Below are 15,210 nucleotides of genomic sequence, written 5' to 3'. Positions count from 1 at the left end.
AAGGGGGGCCTTGGTGAACGGACTTTCCCCGAGTCCCTGCTGGTGGCCCCTGTTAAGGTTGTGGGCAGCCACAAGATCCCCCCTCAGTCTCCTCTTGTGGAGACTGAAGAGATTCAGGACCCTTAGCCTCTCCTCATAGGGGTGGCCACGGAGGCCCTCAACCATACGAGTGGCCTCCTCTGGACCCTCTCCAGGTTCTCCATGTCCTTCTAGAAGTGTGGCGCCCAGAACTGGACACAGTACTCCAGCTGCGGCCTGACCAGCACCGCATAGAGGGGGAGCAAGACCTCTCTGGACCTGTTAGTGATGCCCCTGTTGATGCATGACAGAGTGCAGTTGGCTTTGCCTATTGCTTCGTCGCATTGGCGACTTATATTCATCCTGAAGTCAATCATGACTCCAAGATCCCTCTCTGCTTCTGTGCTGCCAAGAAGGTCAGCCCCTAACCTATAACCATAATGCTGGTTCCCTCTTCCCAGGCGCAGCACCCTGCACTTCCCTTGTTGAACCGTATTCTGTTCAGATCTGCCCACTTCTCTAACCTATCCAGGTCTGCCTGGATGCAGTCTCTGCCTGCCGGTGTATTCACTTTACTCCACAGCTTGGTGTCATCAGCGAACTTGAACAGGGTGCACTCCACACCCTCGTCCAGGTTGCTAATGAAGATGTTGAACAGCACCAGCCCAAGAACCGAGCCCTGGTGGACTCTTCTGCCCACACCCTTCCAGGTCGACATCGATCTGTCCACCACCATCCTCTGGGTTCGACCCTAAAGCCAGCTTGCCACCCATGTGATGGTGCATTCATCAATGCCGCAGTCCCTCAGCTTCCCCACCAGAATTGGGTGGGACACTGTGTTAAAGGCCTTCTGGAAGCCCAAGAAGATGATATCGACTTCCTCCTTCACATCTAAGCTCTTTGTTACCTGGTCATAGAAAGAGAGAAAGAAGGATCAGCCTTGCATGAACCCATGCTGGTTACCCCTCAACATCACTTCCCCTGCAGGGCTCTCACAAATATGGCCCTTGATAATTTTTTCGAAGACCTTTCCTAGGATAGAAGTGAGGCTGACTGGCCTGTAGTTGCCAGGCTCTTCCTTCCTCCCCTTGAAAACTGGGACCACATTGGCCCTTTTCCAGTCCTCAGGGACTTGGCCCAAGCACCAGGAGTCCTTGTGAACAGCCGTGCCAATGGCTCTGTGATGACACCAGCCAATTCCCTCAGCACCCGCGGATGAAGGTCATCCAGGGCCACTGACTTGGACACAACTGAGCCCTCCAGATAATCCTTAACTAGGTCTGAACTAACAGTCGGGGGAATTGCATCCTTCCTGGGCCTCTCTACGCTATCAGCCGAGAGCACCCCATTGTCAGCAGACAGGAACATGGAGGCAAAGAACTTGTTGAAGAGTTCTGCCTTCTCTTGCACGTCCATCACCAGCTGTCCTGCCCTTCCCTGCCTTGTAGGGGTCCAATGTTACCCCAAGACTTCTTCTTGCTACCTATATACTTGAAGAAGGACTTTTTGTTATCCTTAATCCCAGAAGCTAATCTAAGCTCTAGTGCTGCTTTCGCCTTCCTCACCAAATCCCTACAAGCTTGGGTCAGGGAGATGTACTCCTCCTTTGTCCCTGCCCCCTGCTTCCACCACCAGTACGCTTTTTTCTTTGCCCTCAGGCCAGCCTGGATATCCGCGCTCAGCCATGAAGGACCCTTTTCCCGCCTTCCTGCGCAGAGGAATTGCATCCTGCTGGATAGCCAAGGATAGCCTCCTTGAGGAAGGACCACCTTTCCTGGACCCCCATACTAGCTACACCCTGAGCTCCGAGTGCCTCCCTGACTACTGCCCTGAGCACATTGAAGTTGGCTTTCCTAAAGTCAAGCATTTGCGCTGTGCTAGTTACCCTCCCCACCTTTCTCTGAATAGCAAACTGGATCATTTCATGATCACTGTCCCCTAGCCTCCCTTGTACAAGCATATCCCCCACCAGGTCATCCCCTGAGGCTAACACCAGATCCAGTATGGCGTTTCCCTAGTGGGGACGAGTACCTCCTGCATGAGGTGTAGGTCCTGTACACACGTCAGGAACCTTTGTGAGTGGCTAGACCTGGCCAACTGCTCCTCCCAGTTGATGCCAAGGTAGTTCATATCACCCATGACCACAACATCCCTTGCATGCACAGCCTCCCCCAGCTGCCTGGAGAATTCCAGATCCAGCTCTTCCTCCTGATGTGGTGGCCTGTAGTAAATCCCTACCTCCAGATCCCTCTCCCCCCGCCCTCCTTGAAGTTTGACCCACAGGGTCTCAGTTAAGCCTTCCTCTGGTCCCATTTGGAAGGTAGAACTGGTATACTGTTCCCTAACATAAATCGCTACCCCCCACCTTTTTTCCCCTTCCTATCTTTTCTAAACAACCTATAACCCTCTATGTCTACTGCCCAGTCCAATGTTTCATCCCACCGTGTCTCCACTAGGCCAACCAGGTTGATTTTACTACTTGCAAGCAGGAGAGCAAGCTCCTCCTTCTTGTTCCCCATGGTTCTTGCATTAGTGAAGAGACACCTTAATCCCCCCAAGAGAGCCCTGGGCACCCCCCCTTCCTGAAAGACAGTTGTTCCCTTGGTATATACCTGAGCTCTTACCTGGGCAGGTCCTACACCTGGTTGAGTTTTTTCTTGCTCCTGTGCATCCCCATCCCCCGATGAACTTAGTTTAAAGCCTGCCGGAGGAGGTCAACTAGCCTGTAAAAAAAACAAACTCTTACCTTTGGGGAAGGATGGAGACCATCACGCCCCAGGACACCCTCTGCTCTGAAGTGCAGGTCGTGGTCCAGGAAGCCAAATGCAGTGCGACAACACCAAATCCAGAGGCGCCAGTTCACCTCACAGATGCGGGTGCTCTGCCACTGACGGCCTCCACCAACTGGGAGGAGGGATGAAAAGACCACCTGGGCCCCCAACTCTCTAAGCTTGGCCTCCAGAACCACAGTCATCCATGATCTGGTCCGGACTACTCCAGGCCACATCATTGGTTCCCACATGGATGAGGACCATAGGATAGTAGTCAGAAGGCTGGATGAGGTCAGTGATCTTCCCTGTGATGTCCCTAATCTTGGCTCCTGGGAGACAGTACACTTCTCTCACATTGGGGTCCGTGCGGCGGATGGGTCCCTCTGTTCCTCTGAGGACGGAGTCCCCTATGACAATGACCTGCCGTCTCTTCCTCTGGGTCACTGGGTGATGCTCAGTTGGAATGTATTCTGGCTTGATTTGGACTTTAAACTATGAGAACGTGGCTTCCTCCCTTCCTCCTTCCTCTTGCGCAGTCTCTTCCAGCGCTGCCAGGGCCGCATACCTGTTCCCCAGTTGTACTGGGGTGACAGTTGATGCAGCTGCATGCGGCCTGCGACGCCACCTGGCCCTGGAGGTGACCGTCCTCCATTCGCCTCCTGCAGACTCCTGGCTGGTGACAGCCTGAGGGGACAGGCCCTGCAGAGAGAGAAAGTACCCGTCAATCTCGTCCTCCACGGCCCTGATCCCCCACAGCCTGCTCATGTCTACCTGGAGCTCTACTCCAGTGCTGCAATCCTGGCACAGGTGGGACAGGTGAGAGAACCCCCCTACCCCTGTGTCCCCCCCCCGGCCCCAGGGACCAAGCCAGGCAGCCCCCACAGGCAGGTGGCCCCACCTGCGTGGAAGCCTCACTGGTCCCCGGGCCAGGAGGCAGCTGTGGGGCAGGAGCCCTGGATGCACTCCGTGTGACAATTCCCATGCTGTCACCCCCACTCACTTAGCTGGAAATTACTGCTGCTGCCGCCGTTGGCTCTTGCGTGCCTCCCTGCATGAGCCCCGGTGCAAACTCTGGCGCGCCCCTAAAGAGCGCTTCTGTTCACGTGGCTTGGGAGTGCAGCTCCTGCCCAGCGCAGCTAAATGTGGTCAGGCGGGGAAAGAGTCTCCAGTCCAATCGCCTGCACCTGGCCCCACTTGCTCCCTTCCCTGGCTTAATTCCTTGTTGCCGCAGCTGTCTCTCAGCTGCAGATCGCTGCTGCTGCTGTTGCTCAAGCTGCTGCTGCTGCTGCTGCTGCTGCCACCGCCTCCTCAAGGGTCGGGAGACACCGGGGGCACATGCACTCCCTCTGGTGTCCTCAGCACAACAAGGGACCTCAGGAAGTCATCTAGTTCAACCCCCTACTCAAAGCAGGACCATCCCCAACTAGATCATGCCAGCCAAGGCTTTGTCTAGCTGGGTGTTAAAAACTTCCAAGGATGGAGATTGTATAACCTCCCTGGGTAACCTGTTCCAGTGTTTTACTAGCCTCCTAGTGAGAAAGTGTTTTCCTGATATCTAACCTAAACTTCCCTTGCTGCAACTTGAGACCATTGCTCCTTGTTCTTTCATGCACCACCACTGACCAAAAGTCTAGCACCATCCCCTTTGGAACCCCTCTTCAGGTAGTTGAAGGCTGTTATTAAATCCTCCTTCACTCTTTTGTCCTCCAGACTAAATAAGCCCAGTTCCCTCAGCCTCTCCTTGTAAGTAGGGACCTAACTAAATCACAGCTGAGCATCAGGGCTTCTGGTGAACTACAGCTTTGGCTGGGTTCTCCAGGTGGAGGAGGAGGAGAGACAGCGAGAAGAAGAAAGAGAGAGAGAGAGAAGCTGCTATGCACCCAGTGTGGCATGAGGTCCTGCCTGGGTCCACAGATGATGCCACTGGCAGGTTCCAGGTTGGGGCTCCAGGCAGGATCTTCCACTCCTCTGGGCAGGTGGTAGGTTAGTTGTGGACACTGCTGGCAGGTTCTGTATCTGGGCTCCTGAATCTGCCCACAGCATCCACAGCTGATGCTGGGTTCACAGCTGATGAACCTGTCTGGGTTCACAGTTGATGACTGATGATGCTGGGCAGAAGCAGTCCCACTTGTCTTCTTGGCACCACACAGCAGCCGGAGCCACTGGCTGTGTGCAGGGCAGAACCAATGAATTGGTAACTGTCCACCCGTGGGCCAGATTGAATCTGTTGCTGGGTCAGATCTGGCCCACGGGCCATATTCTGTTCACCCTTGTGTTAGCTTTCTTCACAACAAGAGCCCACTGTTGGTTCACATTCAGCTTACTGTCCATTATAAACTACAGGTCCTTTTCTTCAGAGCTGCTGCTTTGTCAGTCAGTACCGGTGCATGGGATTGTACTGTCCTAACTGCAGAACTTTTCATTTGTTCTCACTGAACTTCATGAGATTTCTTTTGATCTAATCCTCTAATCTGTCCAGGTCTCTCTGAATCCTAGCTCTGCACAACTGCACTGAAGTAATTTACAATCATTTGATAAAAAATGTTTTCTTTAACTAATTGTTCTCTATATACTTTCTACTTAACAAAATGAATTAAAAAAAACCAAAATCATTTTTTGCTAGCTCAGCAACTGTTTGGTAAATAAATCGGTTAGTCATTGCTATGACAGCCATCAGTAACATTTCTAAGTCTCTTACAAGGATGCGGTTCTTGGTAGTATGTCTCTCTCAATAATATTAAATCAATCTATTCATTAGGAGCTATTTCATTTTGTATAATTCAGTATTTATTACAGTAAGAATACAACTGATCCTATAAGTCCAGTGGCTGGATTTCCTCACTGGGATGTGGGAGATGGACATTCTTGGTCTGCTCTGAATGAGGAAGATCAAGGACAAGTCTCACACATCACAGAGGGTGTCCTAATTACTAGGCTCTTAGGTCTTTTGGGGTATGGTGCTTTTTCCCCCTCCCCTCTGGTTTTGACCTTACATTCCATTCTGAACTTGAAAACTCTTTCACTTTATAAGTTAATTGGAACTGAAATGTTTCCACAGAGACCCAAGGAAAAAAAAAAACCCTAAAAAATGTTACTTTAGCAGTTGCCTGACTATTAAATACCTAACTTGCTTAAGTGTTTTTCATAATATGATTAGGTGCCCATATGAATTTTCAATTAATGCTGAAACTCTGGCTTCTATGATAAGCTCACCATGGGCTACCAGCAAATGCATTGCACAACACTGCAGTGCATGGACTATAGTTTTAGAAACTGTCTTAGACTACAACTCTTTATAAATTTGCTACACTTTAAGGTACAGTGGCATGTTATACTTAGACCACAATACTGCTGTGGAATATTAGGTGGTGCTGAAGTTAGAACATGCTGTGAGCAGTCGCATGATAATACTGTTTCTTGCATGCAAACCACTGATTTGTGACTACAGGTTTGGTTAGCAGGGGTGTGGCTAGGGGCCAGGACACCTGGGCACTATCCCTGCTCTGCGTGGGAGGGGGAAGCTGAGAGCAGTTCATCCTTATATGCTGGATGAATGTAAATTACTCATTTGTTCCTCCATGAAGAAGACTGAAGTTACCCTAACATGAGCGAGGTAGCAGGGTCGAGAGTTAACCTCGCCTGGAGGGACATAACTAAGATGCTCAGAGGAAACTTAGCATGAGTTACTGAGCTCTAATGTGTGGACTCTCACATTTTAAATGCCCTTAGTATGGCCTACATGTAACATGTAACTTTACCCATATACTCAGGCCATATCCAAAACCATCTTTTGATTAGCTGTTCTTGATGATACAATAAACAATGGACAAGCTCTTTTCCCTTAACTTTGAGTTTATTCAAACCTTATAAAGTTAAAAATTTAGTTCAAACTTAAACTTCATTAGATTTAGTAAACTCTAGTTAGCCATGTTAGCCTGAAGTTAGGCAGAGAGAAACGAAGAGCATATGAGAAAGGCAAAAGTGGTTTGTCACTCACTGACTGCCAGATAGTATGTTTAAGCAATCATGAAGAAATTGGAAAGATAAAAGCTATGTTGAGAATCATAGGTGTTTCAGTGGGTCAGCTGTTTTGTTTATCCTTTTTAATCTCTTCGATCCATATTTAATTTTCCCAGGAATAATCCCTCATTTCCTCTCCTTTACCTATCCTTTATATTTAAATGGCTTCATTCATTTCTGTTTAGTACCCCAGCGGTCTAAGTAGACTGTTGCCTACAAAAGTTCATGTCTCTTCAAAAAAATTAATTTGCAAGATGCCACCATGCCCTGCCATTGTGAGTTTTGTTCTGTATAAAGGAGATGCTTGCTTGCTTGCTGTCATACTGAAATTATATGAAGAAAAATCCCCATATTACAGGGACTCACTCATTTTGTCACTCACTGGGTGAATTGACATGTGTGCTTCAACGTGCATTAGCCTATTTTACTGTGCATTAAAGTGTCACTAACATCCATGAGCATTTTTATACATGCAAGTGCTGTAGTGCCAGGCAGTTTGAAAAGCACCCAGCATTGCAACGCTTTCAGTTGTTTAAGTGGTGAGATGCATTTGAGCGCGTAAAAAAATGGCAGCATACTTTTGAAATAAAACATGTCAAAGGTGGTTTAGTTCAAAAGTGCACCGCCACCATTTTCTGTGTGCTGATGTACATTTCACCACTTATACAACTGCGCACAGTGCAGTGCAGTTTGCCTCAGCTCACATGCAGAGCAGACTCAATTAATATAGTCTCTTTTGAAGCAGCAGGTCTCCAGCAAATCACAGGACCAAAAAGTATGTGTATAAATACACTATGCTATTTAGTTAATGCACATTAAAATAGGCTAGTGTGCATTAAGCCTCACTTTAAAAACATGCTCTTTAGTTAATGCACATTAAGAGAGGCTAATGCGCATGTTCTTAGTACCTCACAATGGAGGGTGCCTTCACACAAGCATAAGGGTGCTCCAATGTGCAGGAATCCCAGGGTATGAGAGCAGCCTTGATTAATGAGTCTGCTGAAGCATGGCTATTACCGTGCTCCAGCAGCCTCGTGTGCCTTGTGTATCAGTGTCCCTGGACTTAAAAATGGCAGTGGGGGTGCTTGAACTAAAGCTTATCAGAAAAGCTTTAGTTCAAGCCCCCACCACCATTTCAAGTGTGGGGATGCTGATACATTAGACACAGCGATGCTTTAATTAAAACGGCTCTGAGACCTTGTCTAATTAGTGCTTTCCCCCCAACCCCTGGAGCACATGTAAAAGTGCCCAGAGTTACTGCCAATTACTATGTAAAAGCAATCATGAAGAAATTAAAAATGCCATAAATGACATTCACTTATCCTGTTTGCGTTTAAGTATGGAACAAAGTCAAGAGAATCTTTGGTCTATTCATAACATTACCACTGACTTTCTACATGGCCTTGGCCAAGAGCTGTAGGGCTTAATCAAGTGCCCGCTAAATGCAGTGGAAAGATTATGATGTACTTCAACAGACTTTGGATCAGGTCTTTACATTATTTGTAGCTCAATTCCTCATCTGTAAAACAGGGAGGAAAAAACATATTTGTCTAATGAGGATGTTGGGAGGATTGATGAATTAGTATTAAATACTTAGATGTAAAGATGCATAACGCCAACATGTTAGCATTATGCCCTCTATTACTGATGACCTGATGGCATGCTGAACTCAGCCTTCTCTATTTCTTCTGTGCCTCTGAGAAGTACGGCTATTCTAAGGAACTTCGGAGTAGGTGCATATCGACTGATATTATGTCTGTTCCTAAGTAAATGGCCAGATGTCACAGCTGGCTTCCACATGTGAAGTATTTTCTTGGCGTACATGCAATTCTCAATTCTCAGATTGCTTAACTGAAAAAAATCATGGTCTTCAGACAAAAATAAGAGTACGGACTGTGCTATAACAGACTGGATAACATAGTCTAGTTACTAGTAGACTTATTATTCTGAGAAGAAAGACGGCCCTTAGTTTTAAAAGAAATCAGTATGATTTCAGATCGCACAGCCTTACTGAGAAGATACTGAGTACCTTGACTGCATGGATAGTGGAGAGCATGTGAAAACAGATTACACTGCATACATCTAGGGAAAAACTTTCAATCCCTTCTAATTTAATTTTTGTATCATATACTTGCATGGGAATTTTAAGTAAAACCTTAGGAATGAAAAGAGTAATTTCCACTGGTAAAGGAAACATGGAGAATGAACCAAAACACCTGTTAATGATCCAGAAAAAGCAAAATAATCCAGGCCTGCAGTGTTAAAAGGAAGAGCCTGATCCACGCCCCAGTGATCTCAATAGGAAGACTGTCACTGACCTCTCTGAGCTTTGGCTCTACTTTAACAAACTATAGGAGAAGGGCCATGATGCAGCCAAGGCTTTAAAATGTGGTAATTTCAAGGGACCACTCAGTGCTTGAAGTTAAGTAGGTGTCTAAGTGCTTAACTGGATCAAGATTAGTGTTGGATGTGAAGAGGACTAAGTTTTATAATTCTCCTGGAATAAGAATTTTCACTGTGCTTCAGCTTTGTTTAGATATTTCTTGAATATGAAAAACGTGATATACTCTTAGAGTGATTCATTAGAGAAAATCTTTATTGTTGATTCTATCATGTACTGGAAGAGAACTTATGACTTTCTTCCAGTCATGTGATAACAGAGATACTGTATAGTTTTACAAATAATATTAAAGCACACTGCCTAGGTTACGTTGGTGAAATAATAAGAGCTTGAATTAAGGGAAATTTTCTCTATCAACAGGCAAGCTTTTTTGTCATAGGTTGCCAGATAATTATACATTCCCTGCAAATGAACGGATTTAAAGCCATTCTTCAGAGCATGGGAATTGCTGGCACATAATCTTTCACATTCTGTTTTCTTCACAAGTATTTTTTCATGCATTTAATATATTTACACTTTGTTTTTTTTATTAACAAAAAAATTCTGGTATTGTATTACTCCTAATTTTTGCCTATTTTTCTTAGAAGATATTTTCCAAGAAGCAGGAGCTGGCTGCTCGGAAAGGTCTAAAGGCAGTTGTATTTGCAGGCTGAGCTTTTTATTTTTGTCATCTACCATGGGCATATTGTTCTGTCTAGGTGTTTGGTGATGGGTTGCTTGCAGTTTTTGATGCTGTTTCCTTTTGTTGCTGATAAAAATACATATTTTTCCAATGGAGGAGAAGGTAAGAATCCTTGAAAAGATTTAACCATGTGACTTTTATAGTATAATATAGCCAAGTTGTCTGCAAAACATATTTGCCTTACCTATGGAAGCTCATCAATTCCATTTTTGTTCAATTTTTTTCCGTTTTTACTTTGTGAAGCAAAACATTAATCTCTGCTATCTCGATGAATCATTGCAACAGCACAATGTTTATCCTGGAGAAAGAGAATGATATTAAAGTGATGATTTGGCCAAAAAGATTTATTTAAGTATTAGGAAAAATGCAATGCTAGCTGAGCAAATGATGGAAATCAGAAACTCCTAGAGTTAGATCACAATACCTCAAACCACCTCAGGTGGCTACACTAGGAATCCTGCCTAAGACTTCAGAGACAAAAGATACTGATGAAAAAATGTAGGAAGAGGTATAAGATTTGTATACAAAATGAAGGAAGAGGAGTTCATAGGCTTATAGGAAAGTACAGTTGGAAGGGAACTCATAAGGTCATCTAGTCTAACCCACCTGCTCAAGGAAGTATCACCTCTGACTACACCATCCCAGTGAAATGTCTGTTTAACTTGAAAGTTTCCAAGGATAGAGATTCCACAGCTGCTCTAGGTAGGTAGCCTGTTTCAATTCATGACCACCCTCATAGTAAGTTTTTCCTAATCTCCAAGCTAAATTTCCTTTTCTGCAGCTAGTGTTCACTGCTTTTACTTCTGTCCTCTGCCACAGAGTGAAGCCCATCTCTCTCTTCTCTGTAATCACCCTTCAGGTATTTGAAGACTGTTATCAAATCTCACCTGTCTTCTCTTTTCCAGACAAAACAACCCTAGTTCTTTCAGCCTTTCCTCATAAGTTTCATTTCCCAGGCCCCCAGTTATTTTGTTGCCCTGTGCTGGACTCTCTTGAAACTGTCCGTGTTTTACCCTAGATGTATGCAGTTTAATCTGGTTTCATGTCCTTCTCCATTATCAGTACAATTAAAGTGCTCAGCATCTCCTCAGGAATGCTGTGGAACCTGAATCCAAACTGTCCTCATGGAGATGGTTAATGCTCTCCACCTTGCAGCATACATTTTGCACTTAAAAAAAATGTATTTAATTTGCAAAGAGAATAGTTAACTCTTGACAGCAGGCACTGGAGAACCTAGCAGCAGCTAGTGAAAAATTTCTCAGTGCTGAATGTTGGGAAATCCTGACACTGAAGAGTAAAGATCTGGATGACAGCAGAAGAAATCATCTCAATTGTCCCAGACTATAATTATCTAATTTCTGCATTGGAAACTGGCATGGAAATCTTAGCTTCTGATTTGTGTTTACTTTATAAAACTTTAAAAAGTATTTTGTATGTGCATTAAGTCCTTTCATAATATTTCTCTGAAAAACACCCAAACCCCATCACTAAAAAATCCCACAAACTAAGCTTTGTGGTTATTCTTGCGTAGAATGTGCATCAAATATATAAAACTAGTTGAACTGTGGAATAGCTTTAATTTGCTTTCCTGAGAAAGGGACGGAATTAAAAAAAAATACCCACAAACTTTTCTTCCCTCCCATCTCTCTCCAAAATTGAAATTATGTTCAAGGAATATGGTAATTAGCTCTTGGCTGAAGGGAATTCCCTAAGAAAGATGCTTCTTACAATTCCTGCAATACCCTAGAGCAGCAGTAGCTAACTTGTGGCATGTGTGACACTCATGGCAGGGGCAATCTGTGTGTGTGTGTGTGTGTGTGTGTGTGTGTGTGTGTGTGTGTGTGTGTGTGTGTGTGTGTGTGTGTGTGTGTGTGTGTGGCACAGCAGATCAGGTGGGGATAAGCAGCACACTAATGGATAGGGCAGGGAGCAGAAAGCAGAGCATCAAATCAAGCAAGGAGGACAGGGTAAGAAGCATAAAGCAGATCAGCTGTTTGGTCAAGGAGCATAGGGCACAACACCAGAAACCAGAGCAGCAAATTGGGCAGGGAAGGAGATAGGAGTGGCACTCAAGGAGGGTGCAGGGTTAATTTGTGGCTATGACTGCAAAAGTTGGCCAGCATTGCTCTGGAGCAGAGGTGCTTAACCCATGGTCTGCAGGCCAAATCCAGTTTATAGAGCAATGGCATCTAGCCTGTGGGGTTCTCCCCTGGTCGGAAAACTCGGCTGTGAGGGAGTGATGACAATATTGTCACCCCTCTCCAACTGCCAAATTACCAAGCCCTACACAGCTGGATGGAGTCCTGCCCAGGATGTTGCCACACAGCTGGATCAGGTCAAAGCCAGCCCCACCCCTGTGTCTGCATTGGGCCTGGGCTGCCCCTATCATGGTTATAAAATCTAGTTACAAAGTCTATAACCAATTGGTTTTTTAGGACAATTTGAAATTTTACATGCATAGACTAAAACATGTCCATCCTTAAAAATCCCTCAGAGTAACCCACTAATGACAGATTCAAACACATTTTTTGGTTAGGAAATAGACCAAGTGACATTGTCTGACGTCATATACTCACTTAAGCTTGAGTTTGCAATGAATGGACAAATGCTAAACATGGCAAACATCGAGTAGTGACCTTGGGATAAGCTTATTGAACGTAATTAGGCCCAAGAATCAAAGAAGGGTGTATAATTAAAGAAGGGTGTTATCTTTATAGGGAAAAGAGAGGTGAAGGCAGGAAGTGGGTCTTGATAAGGTGCAGCAGTAAAGTATTTTGGGGAAACAGGTACAAAAAAGACAAAGTCCACATAGCTGCTTGATAAGGATAATGATAGAAACTTTTGATACTACTAGTTAGTTGACTTCACAACCAATGCAGCAAAATATTCTTTTGTGTTAATGCTGAGTATCTGATGAAATTTCTTTTCTGTGCTTGTTACCTGACTGACACTGGAGACACCTCCAGAGGTGCATATCAATTAACCAATTCAGATTGTTCTGTATTGGTTATGAATGAGGAACAAGCACTACCACCGTGTAGACTTACAATGGATTAGTGTGGCATGGCATTGCTTAAAAAAAGAAAAAAACCCCCAGTTTTTAATTTCCATACATTTTAAGAGAGAAAAGGCTTTAACCAAGCCTTTGTGAGCTTTTCTGATAGGGTGAGATATAAATCTAATAAATAAATAAAACCTCCTTATATATCATCATACTGAAATGAAGATTTTTTTTATTTTCCTTTAATCCTGCAAGACTTGAAATGTTTTTTTTTTTCTTTAAAAAAAAAAGCATGCTAGCACTTTAGAGTTATAAGAAGCTAGCTCTTAGGTTCTTGCAAAAGGAATTCTGTAATTCCTGAGATGTTGTGCTGACTTCTGATGGGAAAGGCCAAATAACAGTTGAAAACGCCAGATAACAATAATCATTTGCAGTGTGAGGTTAGCAACAAATTAGATCTTTATGAGATCATCATGTACTGTGTCGCATGGAAATACTAGAAGGAATTATTAGTTTAACAAATAAAACTAAGCAAGATTTAAGATGCTCAGGAGGAATTCAGGAGTAGGTGGAGCATCTAAGCTAATGTAATTAAAAGTGTTCTGACTTATCTGGTTCCCTCTACATTGGGTGAAAAAGCTAAGGCTACAGCTAGGCAGGATTCCTCCTCTTCCCCCCACCCCCTGAAATATATTTTCATCATCAAATGCCAATATGTCAAAATAGCAATTTCTTGTTTTGACTTGGGATTGGGGAATGTTTCCCATACTCTCTTTTTTTACTGGCAGCTCTTGTCTTTCACCCATCAATCTTATAGCATTTGGAACGGGGGTGGGGAATTATTTTGGCTGGAGGGCCACTTAATGAGTTTTGGTAAGCTGTTGGATGCACAAACAAAATTGTTTAGATGATATCATGTTAACAAATTATAGATAAAAACAAATGATAAACTAAGAATCAAATATCTACCATAACCTATTTTAATTTTATTTCAAACAATAATTTTTGTCCTGATTTATATTTTTTGACTAGTGTATATAGAGGCAATTGCATAATAGCTCAAAATAAAGTTTTGCTCTTGCATATTGTAGGTGTATGGGGCTGGGGTGTGTGTATGAGGGGGGTGTATGAGGGGGTGTGGGAGATGTATGTGCATTATTTCCCAGGAGCTGGCTGGAGGTAGGGAAGGGAGGGAGTGTAGTTGGCATATGCAGCAGAGCTCACCCACATGATGTGGTGCAGGTGTGGTCTGCCGACTCCCATCTAGCCCACGGCTAACCTCGTGGCATTCTGCCTGGAGCCAAGCCCCACCCACTCCCACCTGGGACAGCCCATACCCATCCCTGGCCCCAACCGGTATACACAGATTCCCAGCAGGGCTGCTCCCACCGGGGGACTGCTTGGCTCCCTCCACCTCCAGTGGCTCCTCCTCCTTCCCTGCTGTGCTGCTCTGTGTAGCAGGTAGTACAGGGAAGCAGTGGTGGTAGGCAGCAGCAGTGGCTGTGGGAACATGCACCAGGCACCATGTGCCCAGCCAGGCAATTGGGGGGGCTGTTACCAGATATGCCCATCATTTCGAGGTGCCCTCATTTATTAGGGGTATGTTTCTAGGGTCTTTGTAATTCTATCAATGTGCTGCTTGTGTTACTTGTGTTTCTATACAGAGCTGTATCTCTCCCTTCTGCAAGTCCTCACCCCCAGTAGAGCTACCTTGCAGGACTCGGTTTCAATGGGGCTGGGTTCCTCCAACCCCAGAATCAGTCATCAAATACATATACGTACGTACATACATGCACAGATTAAGGGCATGCCTGAGGCAGGCTGGTTTATTCATTGTTGACAGGCTAACACCCTCATACGCCTTGAGCTCAGTTCATCCCTTATTTCAGTAGGACGGTAATAAATGCAGTTAGATACATACACCCACACATGCTAACAGAGTACATCTGAGCAGGCTGGATCTGATCAGCACCTTCAGCTGATACCCCCATACACCTCAAAACTCACCACGTCCCAGTCTCTTGTCACAGTGGTCCTAGCAGTAATTCCCTTGATGAGCAGACTCCACCACAGTTTTGGGCATTACAGGGATCTTTGGCTTTGGTAAAAGAAGTGTTGCTGAAGAGCAAATGGGGAAGTCAAGGGGAAGGAAGAGTAAATGAGGTTCAGAGAGAGAGTATAGCAGCCAGCTTGACCATAAAAGTTATTTATTGCCAGGTATATGAACTTATGAGGATACCAGTAGTAATAGCCATGCAAGAGAGAGAAATAAAACAGTTCCAATATTACATAGTTTCAGTTAGATATTTGGAGAAGT

This window comes from Crocodylus siamensis, chromosome 1 (assembly GCF_052110815.1).
Source record: "Crocodylus siamensis isolate JL-2025a chromosome 1, ASM5211081v1, whole genome shotgun sequence".
Lineage (NCBI taxonomy): Eukaryota > Metazoa > Chordata > Crocodylia > Crocodylidae > Crocodylus > Crocodylus siamensis.
This window is presented reverse-complemented; position numbering follows the sequence as displayed.